Source organism: Asparagus officinalis, chromosome 7 (assembly GCF_001876935.1).
Source record: "Asparagus officinalis chromosome 7, Aspof.V1, whole genome shotgun sequence".
In the NCBI taxonomy this organism is placed as follows: domain Eukaryota; kingdom Viridiplantae; phylum Streptophyta; class Magnoliopsida; order Asparagales; family Asparagaceae; genus Asparagus; species Asparagus officinalis.
The window spans coordinates 125602772-125625181 of NC_033800.1; positions in this window are offsets into that span (position 1 = coordinate 125602772).

Sequence of the window (22410 nt, forward strand, 5' to 3'; positions counted from 1 at the left end):
GATCATTACAAACAAAGTGATAAACACTACATCCCCATGGTGATTTCCGAATACTCTTTTGCTGAGATGAGATTCGATCACTTCGTTAGATCAATCTTCCCTCACAAAACTCATATTTGGTCAAACCTTTAAACAGTTAGGACCAAAGCCAAAATCCCCTCTCGATTCCTTTCATGAACGAGAGGTCCACAAATTGAACGATCAAATCTTTAAATAGTTAGGATCATCTCAAACCCCTATTTGGTCAGACCTTTAAACAGTTAGGACCAAAGCCAAAATCCCCTCTTGATTCGTTCTATGAACGAGAGGTCCACAAATTGAACGATCAAACCTTTAAACAGTTAGGATCGTCTCAAACCCCTATTTGGTCAGACCTTTAAACAGTTAGGACCAAAGCCAAAATCCCCTCTCGATTCATTCTATGAACGAGAGGTCCACAAATTGAACGATCAAACCTTTAAACAGTTAGGATCGTCTCAAATCCCTTTTTGGTCAAACCTTTAAACAGTTAGGACCAAAGCCAAAATCCCCTCTCGATTCGTTCTATGAATGAGAGGTCCACAAATTGAACGATCAAACCTTTAAATAGTTAGGATCATCTCAAGCCCCTATTTGGTCAGACCTTTAAACAGTTAGGATCAAAGCCAAAATCCTCTCTCGATTCGTTCTATGAACGAGAGGTCCACAAATTGAACGATCAAACCTTTAAACAGTTTGGATCGTCTCAAATTCCTATTTGGTCAGACCTTTAAACAGTTAGGACTAAAGCCAAAATCCCCTCTCGATTCATTCTATGAATGAGAGGTCCACAAATTGAACGATCAAATCTTTAAACAGTTAGGATCGTCTCAAACCCCTATTTGGTCAAACCTTCCTACAATTAGGACCAAAGCCAAAATCCCCTCTCGATTCCTTCCATGAACGAGAGGTCCACAAATTGAACGATCAAACCTTTAAACAGTTAGGATCGTCTCAAACTCCTATTTGGTCAGACCTTTAAACAGTTAGGACCAAAGCCAAAATCCCCTCTCGATTCGTTCTATGAACGAGAGGTCCACAAATTGAATGATCAAACCTTTAAACAATTAGGATCGTCTCAAACCCCTATTTAGTCAGACCTTTAAACAGTTAGGACCAAAGCTAAAATCCACTCTCGATTCGTTCTATGAACGAGAGGTCCACAAATTGAACGATCAAACCTTTAAACAGTTAGGATCGTCTCAAACCCCTATCTGGTCAAACCTTCCTACAGTTAGGACCAAAGCCAAAATCCCCTCTCAATTCCTTCCATGAACGAGAGGTCTACAAATTGAGCGATCAAACCTTTAAACAGTTAGGATCGTCTCAAACCCCCACTTGGTCAAACCTTACTACAGTTAGGACCACAACCAGAGTCTTCTCTCGATTCATTCCATGAACGAGGGGTCCATTTTCAAGTTGAATAATCAAACATTATGACAGTTAGGACTATTCAAACCTGTCCAAATTCTCTAAGTGGAGATCCCACTTTGAGTTTTCTTTACACCTGGAGATAGAATATAAAATTCTTCCTCTCTGATTTTTGGGTTTATCTCTACCAACAAAAAGAGACCAGGTGATAGAATATAAAATTCTTCCTCTCCATCATCTGGTTTATCTCTACCAACAAAAAAGAGACCAGTAGATAGAATATAAAATTCTTCCTCTCCATCATCGGGTTTACCTCTACCAACAAAAATGAGACCAAAATACTCTAATAGGTATACGAGTCTAAACTATTTCCCTAATCTCAACAGGAAGTTTCTGGAGAATATCACTCAGAATATTCTTAAGAATAACTTGAATACTCCAATAAGTACACGAGTCTAAACTGTTTCCTTACCCTCAACAGGAAGTTTCTGGAGAATATCATTTAGAATATTCTTAAGAATAACCTGGCTACCTCCCAACGAGTATATGAGGTTAACTGTTTCTCGAAAACTCCAAAAAATACGTGAGTATAAACTGTGCTCTTATGAAGACTGATACAGTGATTAACAATCCAGTATCAATTTGATGACAAAAGCTAAATTCACAAGTACAAATTCCAGCTTCGATTCAAGATCTCGACAACGGTCAAACGATAAACGTAGTACCGAAAGAATATTAGCTATTCTACAAGGAACTGAATAGACTAAGGGATGAAGAGATCAGGAGTTGAAATCATTTACGGATCCTTCTACACGATCAACTCAACCAAGTATTGAAGAGATCGTAAGTAAAATCTATCATATCCAAAGTATCCCAGACTCTTCTATAAAAGAATGTGTCTGGAATACTTTGGAGGGGGTATCTGAAGGCGTCAACAAATACTGAAAGATATCCAAATACAGCTCAAGAGGAGATCATCCAAAGATCAAAAGAACACAAGGAACAATGTAGACTGTCTCGGCACGCGAGACAGTGTTTACTGTCTCGCCGTGTGAGATAGTATTTACTGTCTCACATGCGAGACAGTGTTTACTGTCTCGCACGTGAGACAGCTCTCAAAGATTCAGAAACTATTTTGTATAACTGCCGACACGTGTCCATTAACTATCAAAGAACATGGGGAACGTTGTGGGCGAGAATCATATGGATAACTGTCAAAATAACGGAGTTTGAAACGTGGGAATGCAGTTACGGCGGAAACCGCTAGGCAGTTGGGTTTTTCGAGACAATGTTTACTGTCTCGGAACCCGAGACAGTAAACTCTGTCTCGGCCGCCGAGACAGCAAACACTGTTTCAGCTGCCGAGACAGAAAATGCTGTCTCACGGGCACGTTTCCTCTAACTATTCCTGGAGGCTATAAATACCCCCCTAGGATCATTACTGAGGGAGGCGGAGCATTTTGGAGAAGACAGAGTAGAGTACTTGAGCTTCTGGCAATTCCTTGAGATTCGAGCTTTGACTTGATCTTAAGAAGAATGATCGTCTTACTTTGATAAGATCTTCGTTTCAAATTCTCACTTCGATAAACGAAGGAAGAATCATTAAACCCCTCACGATCTGTGATTTGGTGATCCACGAGTCAAAGCGCTCCCGGCACAGGTAAAGATCCCACGCAAGCAGTGATCCAAACAACGATCCTGCGTTTGTTTCTAAAAAGTTATAAATTTCCTTTTGTTGTGTAAAAGAAGTCTTATAAAAAGGCTATCTATTTCGAATTTTTTGTAATTGATCGAAGATATAATGAATTCCATAACAAAATCAACTTTTGTATAACTGCGTTTGGTCGCCAGTTTGTTTTCATCAAAAGTTTATTTTGTTATGGAATTCATTATATCTTCGATCGATTACAACAAATTCGAAATAGATAGCATTTTTATAAGACTTCTTTTACACAACAAAAGGAAAATTATAACTTTTTAGATACACAAAGAACAATTTTTAAAAGGACTATGAAGAGGTGAAGCCTAATGTAGCGTAGATGTGATAAACATCAAAATAAAGGTTGGTTTTTAATACACAAAGAACAATTTTTGAATCTTGAAGAAAACACAATAAGATGAATATTATTGATGAAAAGTTATGCTTTTAGGGCTTACAATCCTCTACATAAATAGAAAAACAAACTAGACTGCTAGCATGATTCAATTTTATCAAAAATAGAAATAAAAAAATTTATCCTTAAAAGACTCTTATGATTGAGAAAAAAACTAGTCAAATTTAGAATCAAACTAAATTTACTTACTAATCAAAACAGACTCTTAAAACATGACCCAAAATAGTAAAAATTTGACAAAGGGTTTGGTATCTCGCAATCTAGAGGGAATTTCACAAAACAAATGGCAAAAAATTGACTAACAATTGGTTTGGTTGACTCGTTGACAAAAAATACACGATTTTCGTGTATTATTCATGTAGTTCTGACGCATGGTTTGGGAGATAAGACTCGTTCTTCGTTGCAAGTAAATCTTCTCTGTCGAACCCCTTTTCGGGCGCCTAATGATCCTATTTCTCCAAATAAATTATCCCAGTGGCCATCTCTATATATGAACATGTGTGGTCTAACAAATGTGTACCAGAGTTCATAATTTGATGTGCTTTTGGATGCCTTATTTATTTTGAGACTTTATTTTGTATAGATTAGGACTCAAGGTGGAGTGCACATCACATTTCATATGGTTCAGATGTAACTTGTCTAAACGAGTTAGGTAAGGTTTCCTCGACGGCAAGCTTTATCACATTTGCTTCTTGTTTAACTCTACTCATTTACTCATTTGCTAAGTATTTAGTTGAAACATTCTCTCTATTAATCACATGTATTGGGTTCAAGTTGAGCTCAATTGGTTACTAGCCAAGGTGGACCTTGCATGAGTATATCACATCCCTTTTGCTTAGATGCAAATTTGGTCCATCAAACAAACCTAAGAAGAGATTAAGTTTAACGCAATGCAACAATGATAAACCTCAGAATTCTCCAATGGTTGCTCTTTGATTCCACAAATAATAATCTCTGAATCATAAAATAATATAATAAAAGAAATATTATTGATAAAAAGTTATATCTCTAGGGATTACAATCCTAATTTTAAATACAATAACAAACTAGACTACTAAACGAATCCATTTTTACCAAAAATAAAAATAACAAAACTATCCTTAAAAGACTCCTTATGATTGAGAAATAAACTAGTAAAATTGAGAATCAAGCAAGATTTATTTTCTAATTAAAATATATTCCTAAAATATTGCCCAAAATAGTAAAAAATTTGATAAAAAGTTTGGTATCTCTCAATCTTAAGGGAATTTTACAAAACAGACGGTGGAAAATCATCTAACAATTGATTTGGTTGACTCCATCTCGAAAAATACACTATTTTCATGTATTATTCATCCAATTATGATGCATGGCTTGGGAGATAAGACTTGTTCTTCATTGCAATTCAATTTTCTCTGAAGGATCCCCGTTTGCGCTTTTGACGATCCAATTTCTCTAGGAATGCATCCGAAACGCATTCTACATTAAAGTCCTATGATAAAAATAAATAGATGAACATATATTTAAATATGTTTAGACTTATTTCAAATAGAGTTAATTTTTAAGTAAATTTGCAGCTAAGTAGATTAGCCTACTCCGTTTTGGTTTGATGGGATTGCCACCCAACAAAACGTTATAAGCTTTTTCTGTTTTTGATGAGAAATAGTACTTTATTGATTATAAAGGGGCATAAGGTTAATAGCTAAGCAAGAAAGAAGAAGCTGAAGGAGGCAAAGCTGAAGGACATTCTCAGCCCAAAAATACTACAAAAAACATAAGAAGATCAAAATTAAGAGTATTAAGAAATGACCTATTTGCAACCTTGCTATCACAAGAAAAAAAATGCATCTCAAAGTATTGGTAGCTAGGATTAGAGTCTCCTCCACATTGATACTGAAATGTTTCTGGCAAGAATCTCCTTTTTACAATTTTTTAAACACACCTCTCTTATTCAACTCTATCACTACCTCATATGTATTCAATCATTTCACCACTTAGAGGACCGTAATAACAGTCATGACACTCACCATTTGAGTAGGCCCAACACCTCTGAATTTCTCTATAAAAACATCCAAAACCATTCCCCTAGCATCTCTAGCCACCACCTCCATTGCTGCTCCCTTAGATTACCTATTGAAAGTAGCCCCACAATTTACCTTAATGGTATCCATTTGAGGTAAAACCTAACCAACACTCGCAACACAATTTATTGGAATTCCATGATCAGTCGTCAGAGATTGCCTAATCATCATTCTCTAAAACCCGTGAGAATATATTGAGAATTATTCATCAACCAAACTATATCTTTGCACATCTTTCCATCCCTAATAGGATTTTGATTTTGCCAGATACCTACCAACAAAAAAAGGGTACAAACTCTGTTGGGAAAAACAAGCATAAAAACAGATCCAAAGTGGTACAGAACAAACCATACAGGAATGAAGGAGTAGAGCAGAAAGTTACAGACATCATATTAAAGCACTTTAAGTTTGAAATACTTTACAGAAGTGCCGAATCACCCTCTTGACAGAGGATTGTGTAGGCGTTAAAAATTGCCCATAAGTCCTCAAACACAGTGCAAGACAAGGAAAAGACGATAAACGTTATTATCCAAGTCAAAGGAATTCATCCAAAATCAGCAAGGCGACGAAGCGTACGCAAAACAAGGAAGCTGGAAGAATAACGAAGCTTGAACAGTGCCGAGTCACCAAATGGTGACTCGCACAGTTCCGAGTCACCAGAAGCTGACTCGCACAGTTCCGAGTCACCAGAAGCTGACTCGCATAGTTCCGAGTCACCAGAAGCTGACTCGCACAGTTCCGAGTCACCAGAAGCTGACTCGCATAGTTCCGAGTCACTAGAAGCTGACTCGCACAGTTCCGAGTCACCAGAAGCTGACTCGCATAGTTCCGAGTCACCAGAAGCTGACTCGCATAGTTCCGAGTCACCAGAAGCTGACTCGCACAGTTCCGAGTCACCAGAAGCTGACTCGCATAGTTCCGAGTCACCAGAAGCTGACTCGCACAGTTCCGAGTCACCAGAAGCTGACTCGCATAGTTCCGAATCACCAAATGGTGACTCGCATTGACTCGCACAGTCCCGAGTCACCAGGACTCTTGTTGGATATAAAACCTCCCCAAACACGGATTTCGATGATTTTTAAGGATTCTTTCGTCCCAGAACCTCTCCAACTGCTCTGAGGTTATCCATAAACACGTTTAGACAGTTATAAACCGTAGATAACGTTTAAACATCAATTCCTACTAGGAGACACATCTCAAAAAGCCTATAAATAGAAGCCTAAGGTCTTCTTTCAAGGGGATCGGAGATCTGAGATTAAGAAGGCGAGGTGCTGTCAAATTGACCAGTCAACCACGAATTTCAGAGGAGAATCATCAGAGCTTGGCGAACACTTTCATAAAGAAAGCCCCTTCGAAAGGTTTGTGATTCTTTTCCCTTCTTTCCTCCGGATTAAACTTGGTTTTAATCTCGAGAAGAGCCACAATCTCGCTTGGTCGTGATTGTCGCTTCCGTAATTGTTTCCCTCGTGAAACAAGAGCGTAATTATATTGTCGATCGGCTTTGGTCTGCGGTGGTCCACGGACTAACGCGTCCCCGGCACAGGCAAAGATCCCACGCAAAGCAGCGGGAGATAAACTACTGCTGCGTTTTGTTTGATAAAGTTGTAATCTTTATTTTTCGTTGTAAGAAGATCTTATAAAAGATCAACTCTCTTTTCAGTTTGAACTTGTAATCGATAAACGGTGTAACAGGTTTGAAAACAATGGAAAAGGTAACTTTTGACACAAATAAACTGGCGACCACAGTGGGAGCCGACAGCTTTTCTGCAAAAGCTGTAGTGTCGCAACCAAAGATCGTCATACCGATCAACGAGGAGGTCGAGTACGAGTTCGACCAAGCAAAATATGAAGAGTACTTATCCTCCTCTTCCCGATCATCCTCCCCTCGTAGGAATAGGAGAAACTCCACAAGGAAAGGTCGAGGACATTTGGATTTGAAGGTTCAAAATCAAGAACCTCATCCCGCAGCGGTTCAAAAGACTCCTTGTGAAACTGAAGTTATCAAGGCCGAGCCAACTTTATCCAAGAGGGCGCGTCAAAGGCGGCGTCAACGCCTTGCACGCCAATTGGCCAAGGCCTCTGAGCCAATGGATGGAATCCGCTATGAAGCGGATCTGAAGTCTAGAGTACGCCAACAGGCACAGCAGCGACTTAACGATTGGTCCAAACCAATAACAAATGAATGGGTCCCCGTTAAGAGGACACGTTCCACTCTTGAAGAACGAACCAAGAAGCGCCACGCTTTACTTGCGCACGCAAGAATCCTGGTACAAGAGGCCAAGAAACTACAAACAAGTACTGCAGACTTTAAACTGATGAAACCACGTCAAATCTGGAGGCCAAAATCCAGAACAAAGCCCGAAAAAACCGAGGCACATGCTGCTGGCTCGGCCAAGGCCGAGTCACTAAACGCTGGCTCGGCCAAGGCCGAGTCACTAAAAGCTGGCTCGGCCAAGGCCGAGTCACCAAACGCTGGCTCGGCCAAGGCCGAGTCACCAATTGCTGACCCGCGAGCTGGTTCATCTCTGTCTGTAGAAATTTCGCCTCCTGCGACCAGCTTTAAGTCTCCGACAGCTCCTGCTTTTGTTCCAATGACTTCCTCACCTCCTGTAAAACCCCACGGCGGCGTGGACTCATCCCGAGTTAAAATGAGCATTATGGATCGTCTCGGCCCTTTGCATAAAAACAAACCCCGCTTGATTGGTCAAAATGGGGGACGGGAGCGAGTCTCCAGTAACTCAAAAACTCCTCATACAGAGAAAGTACCAGTAACCGCTCGCCTTGGGCTACGGGTAGAAGTTCGAGATTCTGTTGAACCCTCACGCGCGCGAAGGCGAGTTTTCAAACGAGCGACTCTTGAAAATAATGACAGAGCGATATGCCCTCAAAGAGAGCTTTATTCGTCAGAAGAAGACGATGATAGAATAAGAGGGTTATGCCAACACAAGATAGGTGGCTCCGATAATAATATCGATGAGCTGTACTATCAGACTGGGGGTATGAGTAAATCTCGGAAGAGAAACTCCCGAGAAAGGGATTCTCGTTGTCCTTGTACTAAACTCATCAAGGCAGTATTAGCAGAATGTAACTGTTCCAAGACTGCCTCGCAAAGGATTTCAGTGTTTGAAAGACTTTCTACAGAAACGGAGAGAAACAAATCAAGACATTTCCGTAAAAGAAAGCCACCCGTTCAAGAACGTGAACTCTCGGAATTCACGATTAATATGGTAGAAAAAGGAAAGTCCACGCGGCGCTACAACCCTGAGCCTTTTTCACAAATGTCCAAACGGTTGACTCGGCTGCAAACCGGGGCTATAAGGCCTACGGATTACAATTACAACAGAATCCAGAGAGGACAGTCCTCAGACGAAGAAGCGTCGGATGCTAACTCAGCGAAACGGTTAACTCGGCTGCAAACCGGGGCTATAAGGCCTAGGGATTACAATTACAACAGGATCCAGAGAGGACAGTCCTCAGACGAAGAAGCATCGGATGCTAACTCAGCGATTGCTTCAGATGCTACTGTATCCAGTACAGGACAGTCTCGAGAGTCGTTCATGATCACCACAGAACAGATGGCTCAACTTCTTCAAGAAGCTTTGGCCAAGCAAAAAGAGGATTTCAAAATTGAAATGGAGATGGCTGTACAACGTGTTAAAGATTTACACGCACAACAACTCCAACAGCTGACAAACCAGCGCGGTGAATCTAGTCGTCGTCCGACCGCTAATCAGATAGATAGCGACTCAGAGGTAGAAGAAAATCTTAACATCGAGACTCCCCGCGAGAACAGGAATACGGAAGGCGTTCTTAACGCTGGGGTGGTATCAATATCCATCCCCAAAATCGCCAGAAGAGTGAGGTAGGCGAAGATCTTAAGATGAAAGACTTGGAAAGCAAAATCAATGCTTTGATGTCTGCCCAAGAAGTAAAAAAGACTGGCATTCCGTGTCCCTACTCGAGAGAGTGGGACTCTATTCCATACCCGCCAAAGTTCAGTTTGATTAACTTCACGTCGTTCGATGGAAGGGGCTCCCCTACCCAACACTTGATTTATTTCAAGTCTCACCTGGGGATCATTTCAGGCAATGAACCTCTGATGGTACGATCATTCGTAGGAACCCTTCGCGCTGCTGTGTTTGATTGGTACCGCCGGCTTAAACCAGGAAGTATCACTACATGGGACGATATGGAGAGCATGTTTCTCGCTAATTTCTTCGACGATGACACGGAGGTATCAATCAGGACGCTCTTTGAAGAAAAGCAGAAAGATGGAGAACTCGTAGAAAACTTTGTTAAACGCTTCCGGAACAAGGCAATGAACTGCCGAGATCCGGTCACGGAGGAGTTCATACTCCAGACGTGCCATAATAATCTTTCCATAGATGTATTAGAAGCTATGGGTACCGCACCATCCAAGACATGGAAGGAATTGAAGGTACGAGGAGAGCAGGCTGAACGCTTCCTTAAAAGGAAGAAAGCTGAAAGGACAACCCGCCAATAATACTCAAAAACAGAACTTTACCCCCCGTGGTAAAGGGAAAGGACCAGCAAACGCGGTAGACGCAAATCAGACATTTGAGTTGCAACCCCAACAGCAGTCGCAGCAACAACAGCCGCAGCAACAAGCGCCAAAGCAACAAACGCCTCAATGGCAGCAACGACCTCCAAGGCAACAGAAAACTTCTGAGCCGAAATTCCCGAAGGAGTATTCCTTCAAAGAAGATGAGGTCCCTGGTATCTTCAAGTATTTGAGGGAGAACAACAAAATTAAGCTACCTCCGATCACCGACCATGAAGGAGCCCAGAAAATTACAGATCCGCGGTATTGTGCATTTCACAGAACAGTCCATCATCCTACAAAGGCGTGCTACGCTCTCAAGGACAAGATTCAGGCCTTAATTGATGTAGGAATTATCACGCCAAAGCAGCCTAAAGAAAAGAAGGTGGGCGCGAACGCCGTTTCCGTTAGTTTCGGTTCTGTCCCTCTAGCGTGGTTTCAACCAAAACCCGTATATAAGGTACAAATGAAGACCGTTAACGATGATCCTTACGGACAACGTCAAAAAGGACTCGTACAGCATATAACTCCTAGCGGCGAAATTCTTTGGGTTCATCCGGACTTGTTAGAAGACGAGCAATGGGTAGGAACCTCATCTAAGAAAAAGCATAGGGGTAAAGGCAAAACCTGCTGCCCCACCACAGCAATTCCCGAAAAAGATGATGAAGGTATTCCCACCTTATCACTTTCTGAAGACGAACAAGAGGCTCTTGCCACTAGGGGTGGAAATGAATATCATTACAAATACCCCGAGACTTCAAACGCAAATGCCAAGACTTTAGCAGAACTGGGGGTGGTTACAACTCCCCCCGCACCAGTTGAAAAGGCTCAACAAAAGTCAGCTAATAAGCAAAAAGAGAAAGAGCCTCAACTCCAAGAAGCTCAAAACCCGAAGCAGTCTCGATTCAATCGTCCGATTGGGAGAGATAAACCGGGAAGTTCAAACACTCCCTACCGCTTTGATGTCATGGCTCAGCTAGCTAACATCCCGGCGAGAATAACCTTATATGAGTTATTGCGCCTCTCCAAGGATACTAGAGAAGCATTGCGAGAAGCTTTAGCCGATTCTGATGCGTTCCTTACTCAAATCAAGCCGGCCCGCGAAGAAACGGAGTCATCAATTCAACTTTGTAATTTATCAGCTAAACAATTTCCCCATATCACATTTACTAAGGATGACATGCAAGTGAGGAACTCAAAGCATGATAGGCCCTTATACTTCACTGGATACATTGGTTCCAGCGTAGTTAACCGAGTCCAAGTCGACCCGGGTTCCGCTGTTAGCATCATGCCACTCCGATTGATGAACAATCTCAGAATCCCGGTAAGCAAACTAGCTTCCACGGGTACCGTTATATACGGGTTCAATACCAGTGGATCCAGACCTTTGGGTAAAATCCGGATAAAATGCCAACTCGGAGATCTAAAATCCGAAGTTACGTGTTACGTAATCGACGCAGAAACCTCCTATAACTTACTATTGGGTCGGCCTTGGATCCATGGTAATCTTATAGTTCCCTCTACTCTTCATCAGTGTCTAAAATACGTAGATGCAAATAGTGAGGTCAAGACGGTGGTCGCAGATAAGCAACCGTTTAAGGGATTGGAGAATTACTTTACCGATTCCCTTCTTTACGGCGCTGAATCTGACACTGAATCATCGGCTCAAGGCACGGATAGCGGGGGAGAAGCTGACATAGAGGCAGGATTTGATTACAATGGTGGTTTTGTACTAAATGACATTGTACCCTTTGTAATCGGTCTTGACGATGACGAATCGTCAGACGGTAGTTGTAACTGGCAACTTGCCGAAGAAGTAATAAATGACGATTTAGAGTACTTACCGTGTTTGACTAATGTCGTGCAGGAGTTGTAAAATAATCCCGACATACATATGCCGCTTCAGTCATCTTGCTTCACGAAAAAACGTTTCCAAGACTCGTTTGGAACAACCTTTGTCATTCCTGCGAAAGCAGGGGGTGAAAAAGAGTTGGTGTTCGGCAAAGGGGAAATATCCCCACGATAAATATGGGTGATGAGACGAACCCGAAGCCAATATTTATAAGTGATAGTCTTCCACCAGAGGAAAACGAGGACTTAATTTCCCTCGTCAAAAAATTCATAGATGTTTTTGCTTGGAATTACGAAGATATGCCAGGGCTTGATCCGAACGTAGCAGCCCACCGCCTTAATATCAAACCGGATGCAAAGCCTGTTAAGCAGCAGCAGAGACGGTTCCGCCCACAAATCATGGAAGCAATTGAAGAAGAGGTTAAAAAATTAATCGATTCTGGTTTCATCCGTGAAGAACAACATCCGGATTGGCTCACGAATATTGTTCCGGTTCTCAAGAAGAACGGGAAAATAAGGATATGCATTGACTTCAGAGACTTGAATAATGCATGTCCGAAAGATGATTTCCCGCTCCCTATCACAGATGTTATTATTGACAACACGTGTGGTTTTGAGAGGATGTCCTTTATGGACGGGTTCTCGGGTTACAATCAAATCAAGATGCACCCAGAAGATAAAAAACATACCGCATTCAGGACACCTCTTGGAGTGTTCTGCTATACAGTGATGCCTTTTGGGTTAAAGAATGCGGGCGCCACTTATCAACGGGCTATGTCTAAGATTTTTCAAGAGCATCTCCGTAAAACCGTCGAATGCTATGTCGACGATTTAGTAGTGAAGAGCCGTAATAAAGACGATCATCTCAAGGATCTAAAGACTATGTTCGAGCTTATGCGAACTCACCAGTTAAAGATGAATCCCACCAAGTCTTTCCTTGGAATGTCAAGTGGTAAGTTTCTGGGATTTGTCGTCACTACAACGGGTATCCGAATCGACCCTGATAAAGTCAAGGCGATTAATGAATTACAACCTCCGAGAAATCTCAAGGAGCTCCGAGGATTGCAAGGGCGATTAGCTTATATCCGTCGGTTCATCTCGAACCTTTCGGGAAAGTGTCAGCCATTCTCCAAGCTCACAAAGAAAGGCGTGTCGTTCGTATGGGATGATGCGTGTCAAAAGGCATTCGAGAGTATTAAAGAATATCTCTCAAAGTCTCCTGTACTCGTTGCACCGAAATCGGGTAAACCGTTCTTGATTTATATCAAGGCGACGAGCCACTCATTAAGTGCATTACTTGCGCAAGATGACGATAACGGTCGTGAGCAGGCAGTATATTATCTAAGTCGGACCTTGATAGGTGCTGAATCTCGATATCCCATGATCGAAAGGGAATGTCTTGCCTTGGTATTCGCGATACAAAAGATGCGGCATTACCTAGTAGGACAAACTATTTACGTTATCTCCAAAGTTAACCCAGTCCGAGTATTCATGACACAACCCGCTTTCATGAACTGGCGCTTGGCAAAATGGGCCTTACTCCTGTCCCAATATGACCTGCACTTTAAACAACAGAAGTCGGTAAAAGGACAAGCCATCTGTGATCTCTTGGCAGCTAACCCAACTACGGATACGCCCGAGATATACGACGATTTGCCGGATGAAACCCATGAAGTTAACGCAACCTCTTGTCAACAAGTATGGCGTTTATACTTTGATGGTGCTTCTCGAGCGACCAATATAGCAAGTGCTCCTGGATCTTCTAAGATTTCCTCCGGAGTTGGAGTCGTCTTAGTCTCCCCAGGAAAACATGTGATACCTCGAGCTTACTCACTAACCAGGCCGTGCTCAAACAATGTAGCCGAATATAATGCGTTACTTATTGGGCTCAGCTTTGCTAAAGAGCTGGGGGTTGAGTATCTCGAAGCCTTCGGTGATTCTCAACTAATAGTTAAGCAAGTTCAGGGAGAGTATGAAGTCAGAAATCAGGATTTGATACCATCCCACAAGGCAGCCGTTGAGATGGCAGAATCGTTTGAAAGATTCTTCATCGAATATATTCCACGCCTGCAAAACACGTACGCAGATGTGCTGGCAGCATTAGTCGTGTCCCTGGTACAGCCGCCCGAAACGGAACAGTCCGTTACGGTGAGAACTCATCAACTCTTCGTGCCAATTCATGATGAAGAGGACAAGGAAGAGGATGTTCAAGAGGTATATTCAACTCAACTCGAGCTTGAACCCCGAGATTGGCGTTTCCCTATCATCGATTATGTCCTACATGGAATCCTACCGGAAGATATAAAAGAGAGGGATTCAATCCGAAGAAGGGCGGCAAGATTTTACTATAACACGGAGAGTCGAACGCTATATCGCAGGGGGTATGATGGTTTACTGCTACGTTGTTTATCGGCTAAGGAGGCGAAGGAAGTCCTCAAGGAAGCGCACGAAGGGGTTTGTGGCGCACACCAACCCGGTCCCAAACTTTATGACCGCATCAGAAGAATGGGATACTTCTGGCCTCATATAATGACTGACGCAGTTGCACACGCCCGAAAATGTCATGAGTGTCAAATACACGCGAATTATATGCACCAACCACCGGAGTATTTGCATCCGTCGGTCACATCATGGCCATTTGAAACTTGGGGAATGGACATCGTTGGTCCTATAAATCCCCCGTCGATCAAAGGTGACCGGTTCATCTTAGCAATTACTGACTACTTCTCCAAATGGGCTGAAGCGGTCCCACTCAGAGAAGTTAAAACAAGCAACGTCATCGCATTCATCAAACACCATATTATCTACCGGCATGGTGTCCCAAGAAGAATCATACATGACAACGGTCCTCAGTTTGTCAGCAACGCCTTTATCAGGTTTTGCGAGAAGTTTAAAATTCAGGATATCTCGTCAACGGCTTACAATCCCACAGCGAATGGATTGGCTGAAGCTTTCAATAAGACTATCATAAAACTGTTGTCAAAACTCGTGAAGACCAATAAGCGAGATTGGGACGACAAGCTCGGCGCGGCTCTGTGGGCCTATCGTACCACAGTGCGCACGCCGACGGGAGCAACCCCATACTCTTTAGTGTACGGGTGTGAAGCCGTCCTTCCGTTAGAAATACAAATCCCATCTCTTCGAATCGCTCTCGCAACCCAGATGACGACCGAAGAACAACATCAGAAACGTCTCGAAGAACTCGAGATGCTTGACGAAAAACGCTTAGAAGCTCAACAGCATATTGAGTTCTACCAAGCCAGAATTTCTCGAGCCTTCGACAAGAAGGTTCGACAATGGAGTTTTAAAGAAGGAGATTTGGTCTTAACTGAAAGACGTATATTCCACGCCTGCAAAACACGTACGCAGATGCGCTGGCAGCATTAGCCGTGTCCCTGGCACAGCCGCCCGAAACGGAACAGTCCGTTACGGTGAGAACTCATCAACTCTTCGTGCCAATTCACGATGAAGAGGATAAGGAAGGGGATGTTCAAGAGGTATATTCAACTCGACTCGAGCTTGAACCCCGAGATTGGCGTTTCCCTATCATCGATTATGTCCTACATGGGATCCTACCGGAAGATGTGAAAGAGAGGGATTCAATCCGACGAAGGGCGGCAAGATTTTACTATAACACGGAGAGTCGAACGCTATATCGCAGGGGGTATGATGGTTTACTGCTACGTTGTTTATCGGTTAAAGAGGCGAAGGAAGTCCTCAAGGAAGCGCACGAAGGGGTTTGTGGTGCACACCAACCCGGTCCCAAACTTTATGACCGCATCAGAAGAATGGGATACTTCTGGCCTCATATAATGACTGACGCAGTTGCATACGCCCGAAAATGTCATGAGTGTCAGATACATGCGAATTATATGCACCAACCGCCGGAGTATTTGCATCCGTCGGTCACATCATGGCCGTTTGAAACTTGGGGAATGGACATCGTCGGTCCTATAAATCCCCCGTCGATCAAAGGTGACCGGTTCATCTTAGCAATTACTGACTACTTCTCCAAATGGGCTGAAGCGGTCCCACTCAGAGAAGTTAAAACAAGCAATGTCATCGCATTCATCAAACACCATATTATCTACCGGCATGGTGTCCCAAGACGAATCATACATGACAACGGTCCTCAGTTTGTCAGCAACGCCTTTATCAGGTTTTGCGAGAAGTTTAAAATTCAGGATATCTCGTCAACGGCTTACAATCCCACAGCGAATGGATTGGCTGAAGCTTTCAATAAGACTATCATAAAACTGTTGTCAAAACTCGTGAAGACCAATAAGCGAGATTGGGACGACAAGCTTGGCGCGGCTCTGTGGGCCTATCGTACCACAGTGCGCACGCCGACGGGAGCAACCCCATACTCTTTAGTGTACGGGTGTGAAGCCGTCCTTCCGTTAGAAATACAAATCCCATCTCTTCGAATCGCTCTCGCAACCCAGATGACGACCGAAGAGCAACATCAGAAACGCCTCGAAGAACTCGAGATGCTTGACGAAAAGCGCTTAGAAGCTCAACATCAGAAACGCCTTGAAGAACTCGAGATGCTTGACGAAAAGCGCTTAGAAGCTCAGCAACATATTGAGTTCTACCAAGCCAGAATATCCCGAGCTTTCGATAAGAAGGTTCGACAACGGAGTTTTAAGGAAGGAGATTTGGTCTTAACTGAAAGACGGCCTATGATCCTTAACTCCAAGAAGAAAGGTAAATTTGAACCCAAATGGGACGGACCATTCGTAGTAGAGACAGTCTACTCGAGTGGCGCATATCGCCTAGTTACCAAGGATGGTGACCGGCTCATGATGCCAATAAATGGCAAATTTCTGAAAAAGTACTACCCTTAGTACATTCAGAATTCATTATTGACGGGAAGTTCCTGGAGAATACCATATACGATATTCTTAAGGATAACCCGGAAACAACCAGCTGTTCTCTAAAATAATTCAAACCTGGTTATAGGGAACCCCTGCTGTAATCGTCTAAACAATCTTTTGTGAGATGAGATTTGATTACTTGTTAGAACCAACCTTTCCTCACAAGAAAATTCTTAGTATCCCTCATTATCAAATCAGTTTACAACAGGCCTAAATTCCTTGGGCCAAGTCTGACTGCCACTATGATTGATACTCACATTCCTACTTTGAAGTTGCCTTCCCCTCTTCGGCAAAGAAGGCCTTCGCTCTACACTGAACGACCAAACCTACGAAAGTTAGGGTCGTCTCAATATCCCCTTTTGGTCTAACTATCAAGTCACTTGGGCCAAAATTGGATTTCTCTTCGATAAACGAAAACAGTTCATGTCTGTCTCTTCAGCCAAACCTATAAAAGTTAGGGTTGGAGTTTGAATTTCATCTTGATAAACAAGAAAACTTATTCCCGGATCAGATAACCTAGACTATAAAAGTTGGGGTTAACTGAATCCTCCCGATTCTCAGGATGGAGATCCCATTCTTAGTTTCATTTCACAGATTCTTGAAGTGGAGATCCCACTTTTAGTTTCTTCTGCATATCAAGGATAGAATATAAAATTCTGCTTCTTTGATACCGGGTTCACTTCTCCCTCAAAAGAAGGACTGAAGAAAGAATATAAAATTCATCCTCTTCAGTATCTAGATCGTTTTTGTCCTATAAAAGGATGCGATATTTTCAACTCCCAAGAGTATACGAGTATAAACTGGTCCTCTCTGCTTCAAATGCATGACTTTTGGTCAACGTCTGTCAAGGTGTCGCCAGATGGGAATTCCCCAACAACGAGGGTCAACTCAACGTTAAATCAGCGACGTTGTTTAGTTTCAAGATTTCAACAGCGGTCAGACAATAAACGCAGAGCCGTAAAAACTTCATCTATTCGACAGAACTCTGAATAGATTGAGGGCTGAAGGAGTCAAGAAATGAAACCCATGACAGGTCCTTCTGCAAATATAGCCTATCATATCCAAAGTATTTCAGGCTCTTCTATAAAAGAAACGAGACTGAAACACTTTGGAGGGGGTATCTGTAGGCGTTAAAAATTGCCCATAGGTCCTCAAACACAGTGCAAGACAAGGAAAAGACGATAAACGTTATTATCCAAGTCAAAGGAATTCATCCAAAATCAGCAAGGCGACGAAGCGTACGCAAAACAAAGAAGCTGGAAGAATCACGAAACATTGCTTAGAAGCTTGAACAGTGCCGAGTCACCAAAGTTCCGAGTCACCAGAAGCTGACTCGCATAGTTCCGAGTCACCAAATACTGACTCGCACAGTCCCGAGTCACCAGGACTCTTGTTGGATACAAAACCTCCCCAAACACGGATTTCAATGATTTTTAAGGATTCTTTCGTCCCAAAACCTCTCCAACTGCTCTGAGGTTATCCATAAACACGTTTAGACAGTTATAAACCGCAGATAACGTTTAAACATCAATTCCTACTAGGAGACACATCTCAAAAAGCCTATAAATAGAAGCCTAAGGTCTTCTTTCAAGGGGATCGGAGATCTGAGATTAAGAAGACGAGGTGCTGTCAAATTGACTAGTCAACCACGAATTTCAGAGGAGAATCATCAGAGCTTGGCGAACACTTTCATAAAGAAAGCCCCTTCGAAAGGTTTGTGATTCTTTTCCCTTCTTTCCTCCGGATTAAACTTGGTTTTAATCTCGAGAAGAGCCACAATCTCGCTTGGTCGTGATTGTCGTTTCCGTAATTGTTTCCCTCGTGAAACAAGAGCGTAATTATATTGTCGATCGGCTTTGGTCTGCGGTGGTCCACGGACTAACGCGTCCCCGGCACAGGCAAAGATCCCACGCAAAGCAGCGGGAGATAAACTATTGTTGCGTTTTGTTTGATAAAGTTGTAATCTTTTTATTTTTCGTTGTGAGAAGATCTTATAAAAAGATCAACTCTCTTTTCAGTTTGAACTTGTAATCGATAAACAGTGTAACAGGTTTGAAAACAATGGAAAAGGCAACTTTTGACACAAACAATATATTTTTTTTTAAATTTGTTAGACATTCAAAGTGGCTAATATATTCGCAATACTTATTATTTTAAAAATTACCGAACTATGCTCACACTTCAAACAAAAAAATAGAGGCTATTTCACATGAGGAATTAGAAAGATAGAAGTTTGCTTCTCAAAAGATAAAACTTCTATTTTAAAAAAGCCTGATATCTTATAAACACATTAAAAAGAGATCAATAGATTAATAGATTAAAAAAGGAAAAAATGTGTCAAGGCCCCCCCAAAAAATGGATGTGGCCTAGCTCCCCAATCTTTTCCCCTTACTCTTTAGCCCCAAAAGAGGCTACAAAATGTGCCCCGGTCCCAAAACCCATATTATACATGCACTCCATGTATTTTTCACATTCTACCGGAAATGGCATCATCTCTCACCTCCTCCTCCTCCTCCTCTCCATCGTCACTTCTGCCTGTTCCCTAAACCTCTTTTTCACTGGCGGTGTCACTTTCTCCCTCTCCCTCCTCATCCCCCCCATCAAACTCTTCTCCCTCCCCGACAACCCCTCCGTCCAAATTGCCTCCGTCCCCTACCACGTCAGCGCTAGCTGCCTCAAGGCCGTCTCCAAGCTACTGCTCCCCTATTTTCTTTGTCTCTTTCTCCCACTCCCACCGCCTCCTCTCTCAGACTCAAACATGACAAAACATCTCCTCCTCTTTCCAGTCTCCTCTCGCCTTCTCCTCCATCCTCCTTCTCCCTCTTTAATTCCTCACTTCAGACCAAACCTAAAACCCTTTAGCATCCTCAAGCTCAGACTTAGGGTTTCTTGCTCTTCCCATCCCTAAAACAATGTCGTCGAAAGAATTGACTCCGATGTCAGAACCGAGCAAGAACCAAGCTCAATCTTGTCGGATTCCCAAAGCATCTAGAAGCAGATGAAGGAGATCACTCTCTTCACGGGGCCCACCACTAGTCTGTGGATTTGTGGGCCCCTCATGAGATGAGCCTGATCGACACCATGGTCCTCGACCAAGGTAGTTCTCTAGAGCTCACTGCATTGGGTAATTTCATTTAAGGGAAGAAAAAAAAAATCCTTTTTTCCTTTTTTGGGTTATTGATTTTGTTTTTATTTTTGTTTTGTTTGAAGGTCCGGGGATGATGTTTTGTGATAATTTGAGCTATATATTCATGTTCTTGTCTATAGCTACTTCCAACATGGTTGCTACTTATGTTTTGTGATAATTTGAGCTATATATTCATGTTCTTGTCTATAGCTACTTCCAACATGGTTGCTACTTCACTTGCTAGAAAGGTCAGTTGTGAAATTCATGTTCTTGTCTATAGCTACTTCCAACATGGTTGCTACTTCACTTGCTAGAAAGGTCAGTTGTGAAAATTCGAACTTATTGGGTATAAATAAGGATAAAGTGGATAGCTTTTTGTTTAGTTAGAGTAAGCGAATATATAATGATGGAAGTTTTGGTGTCTCTGTTCTTGGGGACATTGTGAATTTAAAGACTACATATGTGGAACATAAACTTCATAATATAATGTAATCATAGGACCACTTTTCGTCTATTCTTGGGTTGGTAGTTACACCACATTGTCATCACACATTCATGATTATGCCAACTCATCTTCTAAATGAGTTTATTGCCACATGATAGTCCTTAATCTTGCAAAACTTCCAAATAATATGTGAATGAGTTAGATGTGTGAATGATCATTAAACATTAGTGTGTGTAATCCCTGACATTCAAAGGGTTTACATATGCTTCACCCTTTACCGTCTTGAGAGTTTAACTATGCCAATCTGCAACAACATCAACAACAAAAAACCATATCCTTGACCTTTATGTTTGGCTGCATGAACCCCTCATCTCTGTTAAGCATCATCCCTTTTATAGGTGATGCGGTATAAACATGTACCAAAAAGGTTGCAAGTGTACAACCGTGTCAAGTTATAGGATAAAGATCCCACGAGGAAGGTGTTTTTGTAGGAGAAAATATAAAAGTGGTTCTTATGTTGTGTGCGTGACAATTAGGAGTAATGAGTGAATGTGATTGTGAAGAGATTGAGAGAGTGAAAATGGTGTGTAAATAGACAAAAAATGTAAGTGAGAGTGGATGTGACAAAGAATGAATGTGATTAATAAGGCAAGAAGGAAAAATCAAATAAAAATTAAGAATGAAAAATAAAATTCAAGAATAAAAGAAAATGCAAGAAATTAAAGATGGTGAGTTCAATTATAGATATGGGTAATCTAAAATTAAACCCACTTCTTAGAAAATGGTGATTCCCTAGAGGGTTCTAACCTAAAGGCAAATCAAACAAAATAAAAATAAACAAAAAGAAAAACTAAACCCAAGAGGGTTCTAGCCTCAAGGTGAATAGTATAAGAATTTAAAATCTAACTACAAAATAAATTACAAAATCTAAACTACAAAATAAATTACAAGAATTAAATGCAAGAAAATAAATCTACTCTATAAGCATGAAATAAATCTAATCTATAAGCATGAAATAAATCTAAGGCAAGAGGGTTCTAGCCTCTTGGCTATTTAACAAGAAAATAAAATCTAATTATAAGCATAGAAATAAATCTAAACTAATAAGCAAATAAAAAGAAATAAAAGAGAAAAAGAAAAGAAATGCAAATCTCTAAACAATTCTTCATCTCCATCTTCATCATACAACAAAGAGAAGAAATATTTAAAATGGTGAAAAAATTATTATTATTAATTATAACAAAAAGTTACAAATTTAGAAGGCCTTCTCAATTAAGAGTAGCCCTCCTCTCCAAAAGGAGTTATAAAAATTTTCACACCTCTAACCCCTCACTCTCAACCCCTATTTATAGTAAACATCAGTGAATGAGAGCCCTTGGATCAAACTTGAGCCTCAAGAATGCAATTTCGACCGTAGATGAAATCTGGATGACTTCGCATCGATACAGGCATCGATGCCCGCATCGATGCTCTAATAAGAATTCTGACTTCACGGTTGGCTTCGTCTCATCGAGATAGGTGATTTTTATATATTATATGTTAAATTCCGCCTCCTGGATTGGGAGATATCGTCGTTTCTTTGCGGCCGACTATCTTGAATACATTTTTTTTTATATTTAATTTTTTTATTTTCTCCGGCTTCTACAGGCTACTCGGCTTGATTCTGGGCTTGGGCTTTTTGACTCTTGCTTGTGTTCTTCATTTAATTCTTGGGTTTTTGTTGAGATAAGAGATCTTGGGCTTTATTCTTCACTAACCTGCAATTAAAGATAAAAACAATTATTAATGGCATATTTATTCATATAAAATAGATAATGAGGGTATAAAATTGTAATAAAATGTGATTATCAAATACCCCCACACCTAAACTTTTGCTAGTCCTCTAGAAAAGAAAGAAAACTAAAAGAAAACCTAACTCACTTTCGCAGGAATCACGGTTATATTTAGCGCATACAACAAGCCTTTAAACTAACTCACTTTCGCAGG